Source organism: Callorhinus ursinus, unplaced genomic scaffold (genome assembly GCF_003265705.2).
Source record: "Callorhinus ursinus isolate GAN/ISIS: 27379988/994484 unplaced genomic scaffold, GSC_fseal_2.0 scaffold33, whole genome shotgun sequence".
NCBI lineage: Eukaryota > Metazoa > Chordata > Mammalia > Carnivora > Otariidae > Callorhinus > Callorhinus ursinus.
The window spans coordinates 8432811-8448837 of record NW_027397095.1 but is presented as its reverse complement, the minus strand read 5'-3'; positions in this window follow the sequence as shown (position 1 = coordinate 8448837).

Here is a 16027-nt window from a genome sequence, read left to right as displayed (position 1 = left end):
CATGGGGAGAAGGCCATATGAAGATGGAGGCCAAGATTGGAGTTATGCTGCCAATAACCAAGGAATGCTTGGAGCCACCCAAGGATGGAAGAAGCAAGGGAATATTCTTCCCTAGAGTCTTCAGAGGAAGCATGGCCCTACCAACACAATGATTTTTGTCTTCTGACCTCTAGAACTATAGGAGAAAAAATTTCTGTTGTTTTATGTCACCTAGTTTGTGGTAACTTGTTACAGTAGCCCTACGAAACTAATACAGACACATAATATTAAATATATATATATATATATATATATATATATAGTGAATTAGGGGGGTACAGGGGAGAAGCAGAAGGAGAGGGACAAGCAGACTCCATGCAGAGCACAGAGCCTTCACGAAGCTTGATCTCACGACCAAGAGATCATGACCTGAGCGAAAATCAAGAGTCAGATGATTAACCAACTGAGCCACCCAAGCTCCCCAGCAGACTGAAAGTCTTTAGCAAGGGAATATATCTTATATATTCAGAAGTTTAAACTTATAGATATGTTGGATTTGGGGGAGGGAGAGTCTGTAACTGAGAGAAGATAAAGATGAGTCCCAAATTTCTCACACAAGCCAATTGATTGACTGATAATCAACAAATAAAATGCAAGGGAAATCATGGAATACTTCTCAGAGAGAGGTATTCTTTGTTATCTGTGGCCAGAGAAATATCTTCTCCCTTAGTTTAGTTGTTAGATAATTTTACAGAGATATCATAATATTCTGGAACTAATAAGTCTCCTGATTTTTGCCTAGGGACTGTGTGTGGATGTTGGAGGGCACTTTTAACACTTAGCCAAAAAGTTGATAACTGTTCTTTAGCCCTTACTTCCTGCTTATACAGAATCTTGGGGTCTGTCTGAGGTGAAGATTTCACACTTTCTCAGGTCTTTCTTGAGTATGTACATAATAACCATGATATGCTTGCAGTTCTATATGTAAGCATGGCCTTCTAGATTTCCAGGAATATGTCTGAACTTTTCAAAGACTTATAGAGACAAACTAATTCCCCAGCTTTTCCTTTTAAGGTTTTTGGTTAACCTGTTCTGTGTCCCAACTGTTATCACTGCTTCAGGCAGTCATGAATTTAATCAATTGCCTGTAATTATTTTTCACAAACTCCCCTTAGGAAAAGATTTTTTACTCCTGGTGACCTCCAAGTCAGGTCAAATAAAGCAGTTTTACAGGTAGGATCTTCCAGAGAAACACCAGACAGGTCAAATAATGTGAATTCTTTTGAAATGAGGCTCTGAAGGATTCCAACTCCATTCTGCACCTTCTGATGATTGCAAGGCTGTGAGTTTTCATGATGATTTCATGATAATTGTGAACTGTTAGTTCTCAGAGCTAGTGAAAATCTAGAGTTGGGTATTAAAATAGGGCAAGCTAAAATGCCACAAAACTTGCTGCTTGTACTGAGATTCATCTTTTTTCCTTAAATAAACTCTCCCTAAATTGCTGCAAATGTTTGGTCAATTTCCAGAGTTCTGAAAAAGTTGTTTCTGATAATCTTTGCCAGTTGTTCCAATACTTTTAAGGAGGAGAGAATTTTAGAAGGTTCTTACTCTCCTATTTTTGCTGACATTAATCTATGCCAGTTCTCATCTCACATTTACATTTGATTAGATTTTTATATTAATTGCAATATCCAATTATTGTTTTTATTTTTATTATTGCATGTGTACTTAGGTAATATGGTGCTGAGTAATATGGCCAGATTTTCAAAGGCTAAGTCTCTTTAGTGGAAATAGTTTGGAGTATAAAGATCTTTTTAGTCTTCTTCAGCAATGACCTTGCTCCCAATTCAGACCCTTATTATGTACATATGTCAAAATCTATCTTTAAAACTGCTTTTTATTTACAACTTCTGAAAGTTTCTTGATTGTATATAGTAGCAGTTGAATGACATTTTAGCTATTGTTCTTATTAAATATATCAAAGAAGTCCTCACAGTAGTTTTTCTTTTGAACAAAAAAATCCAATCTTCTTCATTCCCTCTAAAAGAAATCCATCACTGGATAAAAGAATTACTAAGATTGCTAGCTGGGCAAAATCATAGTTACTATAACAAGAAATAATAAAATAGAAAAAATGCCTCATGTCAACATCATAGAAAAAGACAAGCTAGAATTACTCATATTTTTTAACATAGCTGTACCTTCTGTATTAAACATCACAGTTCTACAATGAATAATAGATTTTCCTATGTGTTTTCATCTCTTAGGAAAAAATAAATGAATAGGTCAGTCAATACATGTAGCTAAAATGAAGGTAAACAATTGACTTTTAATTATTTGTATGTGGATAATCCATACAAAGTTTTTCTTCACTTGTATTTCTCAATATTTCTCACTGTTCTCTTGAGTTACTAACACTAGGGAAGAAAACTCTGGGTGGAATGTCTGAATATGATATTCAAACATCCTAAAGTCAAATATAATTGGTTTGGGATTAACTGTTATTCTATAATACTATGCTATTTACCTCTCATTAGAATATTTGTACATTATGTACATAAAGGCAAAAAATTATTTCAACAATAGCATTTTATTGTTACATTTATATATTCATACTTAATATCACTCAGCTAATTTTAAAATCATAGATATTTCTTCATGAAAGGGACTATGGAGATGAAATCCATATATCTCTTACCCTATCTCCATTAGTCAGTGCTTCAATCTAAACATTTTCTCTGGATCTTCCTTCTACCTGCTTGCTTTAATATAAACCTGACTCTCTCAAGAAGATACCACTTCTCGCACATTCTTGTTAAGTGTTAAATGTTTATTCTTCAATGTCCAAAAATTTGGGGGTTAAGAGTTAGTGTCCTACTCCTACCACTTTGAAATAATTGTTACCTTCGTATCTTACCTTCTTGTTAAATAATTATTTTACCTTCTTGTTGAAGCAAATAAGCAAAAGTCACACAAAACCATTTCATTGAGGGTGCATCCTCAAAGACCTGGATTTTTGCTGGGGTTTCCAGTTCAGCAGTGCCTCATTTTGTATAAGTCTTAGGTCTAATTTTTGATTTTTGTTGGGATTGGCCATTTTTCCCTGAAGTTTTCTCTTCCTGGGCAGCCCGTATTTCACTTACCACACTTGTTTCAACTATTTAATTTTTGTGGCCCTTCGGCATTTCTCTTTCTTGAAAGATCAACAATGTACTTGAAAGTATATTTCTTATATTTTGAACAACATCTATGTGTTTTAAAAAACTGGAATTTTCTTTTCTTTTCTTTTTTTTGTTCGGCTTATCTAGTTCACTGTTCTGTCGTAAGCATAAATAAGAACTTTTTATTTGTATTTTTAATTTAATGCTGTCATGTACTATTTGGATTTTTTTAATCTTGTGCCCGTTTATTATTTTATAATACATACATACATACATGCATGCATATATACATGATTACATATAATGAAAATCAACCCAATTTATGCCACAAAGATTTAATGATTCTGATACTGAAATATTCATTTAATACTATGCCTGTTCCAAATGAAAGTGTATGTGTTCACACACACACCCCCCAGGAAAAATTCAGATTATTTATTGGTGAAACACTAAATATATGCCCTTAAATCAGGAACAAAGTATGTCTGCTATTATAATTGTTTTATAATGTTTCAAGACAGTAATACAAGCATTCTTAGACTTCTACAGATGATGTAAATATTCTATCAGAATTTTAAGTTTAGCTTCAAAACAAACCTTGATTCAATTGAGTTAATTAATCTTTATTATTTGTTATTTAACATTGTCACCATTTTAATGCTTCCAACATCTCAGACCTGTTATATATTTCTCTGTCTTAGCAATTAACTCTAATGTGTATGGTATGCTCATCTTCTACTCTTTGTTGCCATGATGGAGGAAAGCCACTGTGGCCTGACATTGACGGCCGTTATGTAGAAATTGATGCTTGAATGAGTCAATAGCATTATAAAAATATTTCGACATCAAGTAAGACATAGATGATGATTTTTTAATTTGCTTTGCTTACACCTCAAGAATGATGCTTTTCAGTATATATGCTATTATTGATTTTTTTAATTTATAATCTTAAAAATTCTAAATTTTGTTTCTATGGTGAGAGATATCATGTTGGCACTGGGAATGTATACTGTAAAGTGACGTGTTATTTTATTAAAATTTTGCTATATGCTTAAAGAGTACATGGGATCTCTATTATTTCTTAAAACTGCATGCAAATCTACAGTTATCTTAAATGTTTTAAAATAATTTTTAAAAATGAATATGACAATTCTCTAAGACTTGACAAGACTTTATTTTCTCCAAATATTTTCCCCAAACTGAATAAATTAGGTTATACATGTGAAAAAAATTTAAAAAAATAAAATTTTGCTATATGCTATTTAAAAAAACTTTTTTCATTAAAATTCTTGCTGGCTTATTTCATGTCCCTAGTAACCACACCTACCACTTCATAAACTCATGTTCTAGATCCATTCTTTGCTCTAGATATTGTAGTTTCTTTATACTTTATGTGAAATTTTAGTTGCACATTTTTAAAAGATATGAAGAACTGGTGATTTTTTTCAGAAAATAATAGAAATAATTGGTATAATAGGTGATATATTGTATTGGGAATGTTAATGGAATTAGGTTGTTTAGCTTACAGAATGAAGGGTTTATGGACTGGTTAGATAGCAATCCCCAAATATTGTAAAAAGCTTCTAAGAAAAAAATATTGAAAAATAATGTACATGCATTATCAAACAAGAAGAGATTCACTTAAGTGGAAATAGGAAATATGATTTTCAGACAAACAGAAAAGATTGATGAAATACTGAAATGCATTATATGCTTCTTGAGAGCTTCAAGACAGTAGACAATCATCCATCTTGAATGGTTGAACCTAAAGGAAGCAGGATTAGCCAGATAATGCCACAGTTTATCTCTCTCATTTTGTGAATTCCTACATGGCTGATCTTATCAATAGGTGATTCTAGCAGTTGGAAAAGGCCCCTTTTGGCATCCACATATTTGTTAGCTTGGGATGAGATGTTTTCACCCTCCCTAAGCATGGATAATTTTGATTCATTAAGAATGAAGGAACAAATCTTCCTCATGGGATGGAGGATATTTCATCCTCCCCTTTTTCCCTTGGGTATTATTTCTAACAGTTTCAATATTAAACAAGATTAGCTGTGAAACAACTCTCTGTCTTGTTGGATGTTTGACCTACACTGATATCACCAGTGATGTATACATGAAAAAAATCTACACCACAAACTTATAGAATTCTGTTATGCTCAGAATATGTCCCAGCTATTTGATGATAAAGCCATTGTTCACTAATACACAGAATAGGTCAGAGGTTAAAATGTCTATATGCCAAATTGGCTATAGTTCAAAAGTATATTCCATGCAATGTGATATTCTTGGACCTGCCCTTACCCTGCATCCACCTAGTGCCATAGCTGGGAAAAGCTATATTTGAAAACATTTCCATACTGAAATAATATTTATGGGCAAAGACCGGTTATCATACATATTTTTATAATGCCATAAAATCTGTTCATAGAGCATAACAACTTTTCTGACAAACTATCGGACAATTTCTTTTTGCTTTGCTTTTTGTATTTTTATGTTTTTGGCCTCTGGTTTTTAAATATTTTTGGTATTCCTGGCCAGTACAATTCATATTGTCCATAACTTTTTAATGCATGTATCTCATATAGTATCTGAAATACCATTCCTAAAAAGCACACTGACATATTAAGGCATGTCAACCTAGAGGCGCCTGGGTGGCCCAGTTGGTTAAGTATCTGCCTTCAGCTCAGGTCATTCCTAGGGTCCTGGGATCAAGCCTCATATCTGAGCAGGGGGTCTGCTTCTCCCTCTCCCTCTGTGCTCACTCTCTTCTCTCTTTCTCTCAAGTAAATAAATAAAAATCTTAAAAAAAGACATACTAACCTAGATTTTTCTACAGAAGGTGAAATTAGTATATCTTAACTGTGTAAAACAAGAAAAGGATGATATTAATAATTCTGATGGAGTCAAATATTGAGCTGCTAAAATTTAAAGGAGCTGTGATTGGAGTAGATAGGAAAGTGGTATTTAATGAAAATATGTTTAACTTTGCCATCCCCAAATCTTCCCACAATGCATTGGGTCTGGCATATTGAAGTCAATAGGACAAGCTGACCCATGTGAAGGACTAAAGGTCCTATATAAATGTACTAAGAATAACAAGCTTTGACATTATAAATGTTCTCCTTATGAACAAACATTCCAAAATAAGAGTTTATAAAATATATAAGCTGGGGAGTAAATACATAAGGATTTGCTGCATGGGGCGCCTGGGTGGCTCAGTCCTTGGGTCTGCCTTCAGCTCAGGTCCTGATCCCAGTGTCCTGGGATGGAGCCCTGCATCGGGCTCCCTGCTCAGTGGGAAGTCTGCTTCTCCCTCTCACACTCCCCCTGCTTGTGTTCCCTCTCTCACTGTCTCTCTTTCTGTCAAATAAATAAATAAATAAAATCTTTAAAAAAATAAGGATTTGTTGCAGAGCTCCTTTCAGTAGTGAAATGAATTTACATAAGGTATTGCTTAGAGATTTGATTATGGCAAGCAGTTAACATTAATAGTTTATTAAAGATTCTTCTGATATGAAAATGAGTTGCAAACAAAATTCTAAAGTGGGTCAAAGGAAAACAAGATTTTTTTTTTTTTTCAAAAAAGCAGGTGCTTCAGAACTTATATGTGGTGTGTGGAAGGTTGTACTTTATTCAACAGCTACACATATCTAGAATTTAGAATCATGTGAAATGGTGTAAGTTTTAGGAATTTCATTGGTTTACCACTAATCATGGGAGTCAGGAAATAAGCCTTTTTGGAATGACATAACAAGGGGGGGGGCAATAAGGTAAGAATAAATAGGAGCAACTAGGGATCAGAAGTTTTTAGCCTTTTCAAATTGTGCCTGGTGAAATGTTAACAGAAAGAACTTTGATGATTTCAATTCAAATATCCCACTTCTTGTCTCTGTTTCCAAGATCTAACTTTTTCTCACTGCAGCAAGGATAATCTTTTCCAAACATTGCTTATACCAGATTACACTCGCATAAACATCTACAGATGAACCTCACACTAAATTCCTCAAGCTTGACTTAAATTTCCCTTTGATATATCTATCACTTTAATTTATTTTGATACCACATACAAGGAATACAAATATATTGTACCCTCCCACGTAAAACTCCTTATTACATAACTATGTTATTATCTGCCCTCACTGCATTTTCTGTGAACATTTGTCATTACTTTTGGGTGTTTATTATCTGAACTCCCATGTTGATGAATTTCTTACCTTATGAATATTGGCAGGAGAGAGAGGCCACATCACACTATAGAAACTGAAAAAGTTTACCTTCTTCTCCAACCTACCTTTTAGGGAGTAGGCATCTGACTAGGTTTGTCACCCACCTAAGTTTTGAATTTGGTGTTATTCCCACTGCTTTTGTCTCTCACCAATAGAATGCATTCTCCATTATATCTTAGCTCCTTTTTTACCTGCTCATTACCTAAGCCTGTTTTTTTTTTCATTTTTGTTTTGATTTTATGAGATATCAAATAGATTCAATAAAATATGTTTTTTCCTAAATTATCCTAAAACAGTTTTGGTTGCCTGCAATTAAGTACCTTTACCATGTTATCTTGTATACCTGGTCTTGTGGTTTTGTTTTGTTTTTGAGGTTTCGGTTAAAAGCCTTTATTAAGATATGTTGGATAGTTTTCCCCTTCCAAAGTATGTACTACTTTTAACAAAGGAAAATATCCACAGTCCAGAAAGATAATGTCTTAATTGCAGGGATTCAGGCATTTATATGAAAGTTTGTGGAGGAACTAATTTGAGGCAGAGGGGCATTCCCACATTACTTTGAAATCAACAATTAAGAGGTGATTACTTCCTGAACAGCCATTTCCAGGCACAGCAGATATCACAGCATCCACAATTTTTCACAATTCTTGGGATTGATGTACAGATTTTCCCTTAAATGTGTATCTAACTTGTTTTTTAATTGTAAATGGATTATGTCCTGAAAAGAAGTTTAAAAACAGGTAAAGCCTGTTTCAAATCAATATATTTGATGATATTTTATTACATTTTCTTATGGATATTATAAGATTGTGATCATGCTATACATTCAATTTTGCATATTGTTCTTTCTTTACTTAGCACTATATACAAAAGATTTTTCATCTAAAGTTACAAGTAGTAAGAGAACCAAAATTAATAATAAGCCACTCTGGTTTTGTTCACTACAACCACTCTTGAATGGAACACTCAGGCTTTATTTGCTCTGTAAGAGAGCAAACTAACTCTAATAGTTATCTAAGAAAAATAAATAGCAAAGTGAGTCAGAATCTTGTTTCATACAACCAGTGAAACATGAGAAGTCCAAAGAGATGCATGACTGACAGTCTTGTTCCGGGGACTCTTGGACAATCCTACAAAATCAAGGGCTTTCTTGACTATTTTCCACAGGACAGTGAAGTCTTCATCTGGAAGCATAAGGATTTGAAAATACGCCAGGATGTAATAGTATAGCAAGATTTGGGCCTTTTCATTCCCAAAAGATAAGTTATTTATCTTATAAACAAGAACTGGAAGAGATCATGGGGTATTCTCTAGCCTTTATGGTTTATATTATACTGTCAGAAAGGAAGAATCTCCTCTGCCCTTCAAAGTCCTTCTAGCTGTACTAAGAATCAAATTGATGTCAGACAGGTTAACAGGAAAAAAATCTAATTTAATTTTGTATAGATATAAAATTCCAAAGATAGTCAAAATGAAGTATTACATGTTATCCTGAACTAAGGAGAAGGGAGTAGGAGTTTGGGACTTCAAAGGGAAGGAATGCAATTCACAGGAAAATGAAAAAGAGTAGATGTTTGGTCAACAAATGTTTGCTGGGCCATTCAAAAGCAATGAAACATGGAGGACTTTGACAAACAGGCCTTTCTAGGTTCCTTCCTGTCTACCATACCTAGTTCATATTATAATGTGGTTTTCTATGGTGATAGCTCTCTTCCTAGAGCAGATCCTCCATCCATATCCTTTTTAGGCAGTTGAGGGGAGGTCAAGAGTTTTTCCTGAATCTGCTGGGTTTTGATTGCTTTTAACTCAAAATAATCTGCATGTCAAAGTGACCCATCTTGGGGAGGTCTTCTCTTGGCCCCTAAAGAACCATGAGAATTTTTACATGCATGTGAATTTGCAAACCTCTCTGTAATTTTAAGAAACTCATGTATCAATGCCCTAATTAAGGAAAAAATACAATTGTCTTCACTGACAGTCAACTTAGGCATTAAGAAAAAGGAGGGAGTTTTTATGAATGGAGAGGAGCAGAGACCAGGCCATGCCCATAATGATTGACCATTGACAAACTCTTAGGCTAAGACAGGAGACTGTCTTGATTTTCTACTTGGATATTTGAAACAGTTAAACATATAGTAAAGAAACCTCATTATTAAAAGGTTGAGAAATCAGGATGGATATTATCTAATTCTTGCTAAATATTATCCTAAATAGAAAATAAAAGAGCTTTGGGAGTTCTCTTTTGACCAAAGTCTGTCTCTGAAATTCTCATTCACTGCCTTATAAAAAGAATCTGTTCATTCAGGGCCAGCTGTAAAAGGGGGGAAAAAGCCTTTTTCTCCTAACATTTTGGCCAAAATTTCCTCTGAAACATCTTAAACATTTACCTCAAAATGCTAGGGATATTCTTTTCTGTTTTTTTTTTTTAACTTTGTTGAGGCATGACTGACAAATATAATTGTATATATTTAAAAGTATACAATGTAATGATTTGGTATATGTATGCATTGTAAAATGATTACCAAGATAAGATAATTAACATGTCCATCACCTCACATAGTTAACTCTGTGTGTGTGTGTGTGTGTGTGTGTGTGTGTGTGTGTGTGTGTGTGGTGAGAATGTTTAAGATTTACTCTCAGTAACTTTCAAGTATATATATATGTATATATATATATATATATATATATATATGTTATTCACTATAGCCACCATGCTCTACATTAGATCCTCACAACATATTCTTCTTATTAACTGAAAATTTGTATCCTTTCTAAATATCCCAAATTTCTGTTTAAAAATCTACTATGGGACTGTCACTCTCATCATTATGCTTCTTTAAACTATTTAGCATATGCCTTTTATTTGAATAGTAATTCTACTTTGTTTGGAATGGTAATTCCAATTTTAAAAATGTGTTAAATGGTGAAGTAACATTTAGTGAATTCCCATTAACTGTCTAGGACTGTGGAAATAATATTATCTCATTTAATCCCCAAAACCAGTTATTATAATTACCCTTATTCCATAAGTGAAGAGATTGAGATTCAGGGGGAAAGTAACTCGCTCAGAGTCACACAGCAGACATATGTTGGAGTTGGGACTCTCACTCAAACCTGTCTTACTCCAATATTGATATTCTTTTATCAAACCATTCACTCTCCAGTGGAAAATAGTTTTTCTTTCTCATGGTCCTAAAAAGACTTGTTTTACAATTTTAAACCTTGTTCCTGGCTCTTTAAACAAGAAACTAGAAAGTAACACTTCACCGGAAATCCTAGTTTAAGGTTGTTCTATATAGCAATGTCTCTTATTTTGTGATGATTTAAGTTTCTCCTACCCCAATTCTGTGTCTTTCTTGTGATCCAGTGATTATAACTGTATGTAATATTCCAGGTCCTGATGTTCTGTAGTTTTGAAACACAGGATATGTGTTGGTTTCCTCTGTATAAGAAACTGTCAATAATAACTTTCAAATCCTTATGCTGAGATTTAATGGATATTTCAGAGCCAATCATTTAAATGTGGTTCAGATTAATTTTTCCTAAATGCATATGAACCATTTGGAGTCCAAAGGAAGTTGGGCAATTTTGTAAAACCTGCTTCATACTATTCATCTGCCAAGTGGCTTCGTCATGTTAACTAGAAACTTTTGCATTAAGCTGAACTGTAATTCTTAATTTAGCTGTTAAGACAGTACACGTAAACATATTTATAAAAGCAAACAAAAAGAAAGAAGACATTTACAAGTATCACAATATGTCATCATTTCATATATTTATACAGTAAGCATTCTTAATTCTACAGAAATATCTTTTGTGAGACAAACAAATCTGGAGTCATGCAGCATCAGAAGAGCACAATTTTCTTCCTGTTTGTTTGTGAGAAAATATTAAGCTAGTAGAACACTGAATTTGCTCATCAGGGGCAACTTTAAGATCTTTCATTGAAATATTTCCCTCTTTCTTTGATGCAAGATCCAGTTATCATTTATTCTTTAGTGTAGCAAGCAACCAGATTCAACTAAAGAGTTAGAGGGGGAAATTGATGTCCAGGTAGATATTTAATCAGCTGAGTCAAAACTTCTGCATAGCTTTATCTACATAAGAGGATAATAAAACAGCCTCCAAATAGTATTAAAATCAGAAAGTTAAAGTTTTTAAGGTAAACATATTTGTTGCTTTTAGAATATAGATGTGTTAATATCATTTTTTTTCTGGATGGTACAAAACAGCAAACTCTGGTTCTTTACCATAATTAATTAGGGATTCCAGAGCACAATGGGGCATTTTACTCCAAAAAAATGTGTATTAAAACAGCTGCTTCTCTTATTACCAGGAGATCTATACCCTTTCAGCTGCCAGTGCTGACATTTCTGTTTCCCCATTTCTCTACAAAATGAGCATCTTTAAGAATTCTAAAGACTCTGTTCATGATTAACTTTCAGTGGTATTTTAATAGAATTTTTGTGCGTTTCATATCATAAGAAATTATGTAAAACTCAAAGGCTAATAACTTCCAGGACTTTATTTTGGTCAATGATTCAAATGTTTGGAGGAAAAAAAAGAATTTCTCTTTTTTTGTGTGTGTGTGTGGTCAAGTCAAGGTTAAGAAGTCAGCCCTGGAAATCTACAATATTTATGATTGCAAAAATGTATAAAAGCAAATAATAGCAGTGAATAAAGAAGAGAGCTAGCAAAGCAATGAGGCATAGGTCTCTCCCTTATGAAAGCTTACCCTGTATACATTTGACAGTAGGCAGAATTCTAAAGATGCCCTTTACCCAAAATTCCCATGACCACTTTATTCAATCCTAGGTACTGTTGATAAGGGACTTTGCTAATGTAATTAAAGTTGCTAATCAGCTGAGTTTAAAATGGGGATAATATCATGGGTCTTAGAATATACAGATGGGGCCTTAAAAGCAGAAGAAAAGGACAAAAGAGTCAGAAAGATGGGGCAGAATTGAAGTCAGAGAGATTCGAAGCATGAGAAGGACTTGACCCACTGTTGCTGGAGGACAGCCATATGGAAAGCAATAGAAAATCCTTATTCAGCAGGTAAATAACTAGATTTGACCTGCATTGATTTCTTGTCATTCAAGCATTCACTTTTGTGTATATGCACAAATACTAACTGGAAAACCTTTAAGGAAACATCTTAATCTTAGAGTAATGGAAATATTATAACATTAAGATGCATGTCAAAAAGAAAAAAAAGGTTCATCCAACCGTAGGTAATACTCTGAGTCAGCACAATGTCCTCCCACTTCCCTTACAATCCTCATTCTTCCAGTCCTCATTTTGGTAACCCTATTTTTGCTTTCTGTGTCAGAATTCTCATGCTGACCATTGGTAAGCAATCTCTTGCTAGAGTTGCTCTAAATTTGTTATTGCTTGTATAGTTACCCATTATATCACATGTTTCTTATTAATAATCCTAATAAAACTATTTTTTCCTTGCCTAATTTCCTCTTCCTGTTAAATGACAATAAATATATTCCTTTTTGTGGGCACCTTTAGACTTTAGAAAGGGGGTTGTATCTCATTTACTTTTATTAATGAATATTTGTTGAATTTTATTTATTTATTTATTTTTTTAAAGATTTTATTTATTTATTTGACAGAGAGAGAGAGAGACAGCGAGAGAGGGAACACAAGCAGGGGGAGCGGGAGAGGGAGAAGCAGGCTTCCCGCGGAGCAGGGAGCCCGATGCAGGGCTCGATCCCAGGACCCCGGGATCATGACCTGAGCCGAAGGCAAACGCTTAACGACTGAGCCACCCAGGCGCCCCTATTTGTTTAATTTTAAAGAGTATAATGTCTGATAATGCCCTAATGGATCACCTTACCAGGATAATTTTATTTTAACAATCCAGAATGTCAATATTGTACTTGCTGCATAGTTCCAAACTTTTAAAGCAAATCTAATTTTTCAAAAGAAATGAAGTAGAAGAAGTGAAAGAAATGGCTTTCAGTAAAAATTGTAGTGATGGTACAGAAATTCTCTATATTCTCACTGAAAAGACAAGAGATGTAAAAACAGAGTGGAAAACTGGCAATTGATGTACCACAGACTTTGAGGATTTCCTGTTAGTTCAAATAAGAAGGGGCCAGATGAAGGAAAGATTAGAACCCGTAAGAGAAAATTGCCTCCTGTGAAAAAATAACGTCTGAGAAGTAAATTGAGGTAACTAACTTGAGCAGGGCTTCTTAAAGTTTAAAAAAGAAGGCTGAATTAATTGTTAGAGTGGGCCAAAGAACATTGAAGGGCATATCACATTAATGCTGCATGACCTCTCTTCATGCACAGTATCTAGACCTATAATTAGACCTGTGGAGAAGTGAGAAAAACTTAACTGACAGTGAGGGCTCACTAGAAGCCAAAAGTCAATGCTACAGGCAGCATCACTAAGAAGGAAGCTGAGGACTGTCATGACTTGTTCTTGGTACAGGGGAGCTGATTATTGTGGGCTTGCTTCTAGGCTTGTTTGCACTGTTTGCTCTCACAAATGAAGAAATAGCACAGTGGCAAAATTTCCTACTTGGATTGTTTAGGGCTCTGAATCTTTTCTCAATCCCTCTAGACTATGAAGTCACTAACAACAAAAATTTATAATAAATTATAAAATGTCCCCTTTCTTTGCATCTAGATTTGAAAGTTTCATGCAAAGATCTACGCCAATTTCTTACATTACTTATCTCTACTTAACTATGGCAAAGTAATGTAGAACCATAGATATTCTGATATGAGATTTTTTTAAAAAGAAAAGGGAAAAAAATCACCCAATGTGTGACAATATACTGTAATTCAAACAAAGGACGTTATCAAGAATCAGAACAGATAACTCACTGGGAAACACAGGTATTCCAAGTAACAGAAGAACATTAGGGAAGTTTTATGATTTTTTTCAACAAGATTTAAGAATGTAATTGGTCTAAAAATAAATCAAACAACACTAGAACAAGTAATCATGAGAGATGAATTGGAGTTAAACACACACACACAGACTTCTAAAAATAAGATTGTTAAATTTAAAACTTTAAAAAAGTACCATATAATGTGGTAATGATTGAATTTTAAAAGTAGCAAACAGATTCAAAAACTTCATTTAGAGCTCTGAGAAAATGGTAAACTGGTGAAAATCCATAAGAGAAAATATGGCAGACATTGTGGACAAATTCAAGGAATTCAATACACACAAAATAAAGATTTTAGAAGAGAACAGATATGATGTAACAGAAGCAAAAACCAAAGAACAGTGGAGAGAAAATTTCTGGAGCTGAAAAAAAAAAATTGACTTTTTTGTTTAAAAGAGATGACTAATAGTCATATGTAGTGTGCATGTGTGTGGGGGGGGAGGGAAAAAGAGGAAGGGAGAAGTAAGATAGACTTAACATCTAAAAATATTTTGGTCAGTTTTTTAATTTCCAAAGACATTGATCACACTAAACCAGAAAAATATAATAAATTTTAAAAATAAATGTTAACATTCAATACTCAAAGCTGTAATGCACCAAATGAAATAACCTTGTAATATATTTTTAAATAATTTTTAAAGAGTCAAGAAAAATATCACATTTATTTTTATTGTTTTTTAAAGATTTTATTTATTTATTTGCAAGAGAGAATGAGATAGAGAGAGAGCACGAGAAGGAAGAGGGTCAGAGGGAGAAGCAGACTCCCTGCTGAGCAGGCAGCCCGATGCGGGACTCGATCCTGGGACTCCAGGATCATGACCTGAGCCGAAGGCAGTCGTTTAACCAACTGAGCCACCCAGGCACCCAAAATATCACATTTATAACAAGACACTTTAAAATGCTCTGCAAGTATTTTATAGATCACATAAACAGAATAAATAAATAAGTAAATAATCAAGATATAGCGTTTAATGTTAATAAGTGGTCTTGTCAGAAAGATGGCCCAGGAACCAAAATGGTTCCATCTCTCTAGAATCCAACTGAAGTGAAAGAAAAACAAAATAGTAGGGGGTATCCCTCACATCTAAGGAGCCAACCACAACACAAACCCTGAGAGATTTCTGTGAAATATCTTGAAATGGGAAAGACTGAGGAACCTCACAAAGGGCCAGATCACAATTATGATTTGATAGTGTCAATAACAGAGTCTGGCTTGGGGAGTGGAGAGCTGTTGGAAATCTAGATACCACTCCACTAGATGCTACATGTAACTCTACACAACAACCAATGGTAGCAGTGCTGGGACTGGTAGAGTATACATCAAGCACAGAGCAGACGGAGTTATGTCTGAGCTGACTTCGTTCACTCATTCATTGTTCATTCAGCAAACAATTTTTGAACATCAATATGTACCAGACATTGTGCTAGATGATGGGGGAAAAGCAATGAAAAAGACAGTTAAAATCCTTTCCTTCATGATTTTTATATATTTGGCTGAGGAAACAAACAGATAAACAAATATAGAAATAAAATAATTTTTAAAATTTATATGTACTATAAAAGAAAAAACCCAGGGCAATGTGATTCAGTGTGTAGATGTTAGGGGTAGGAGTTACTTTAGATTGAGTGATCAAAGAAAGGTTTCTTCTCTGAAGAGGTGACATTTAACCTGGGACTTGGACATTTACACTGAGATATTTAAACTGAGGCTTTAAAATGAGACATAAAAGAATAG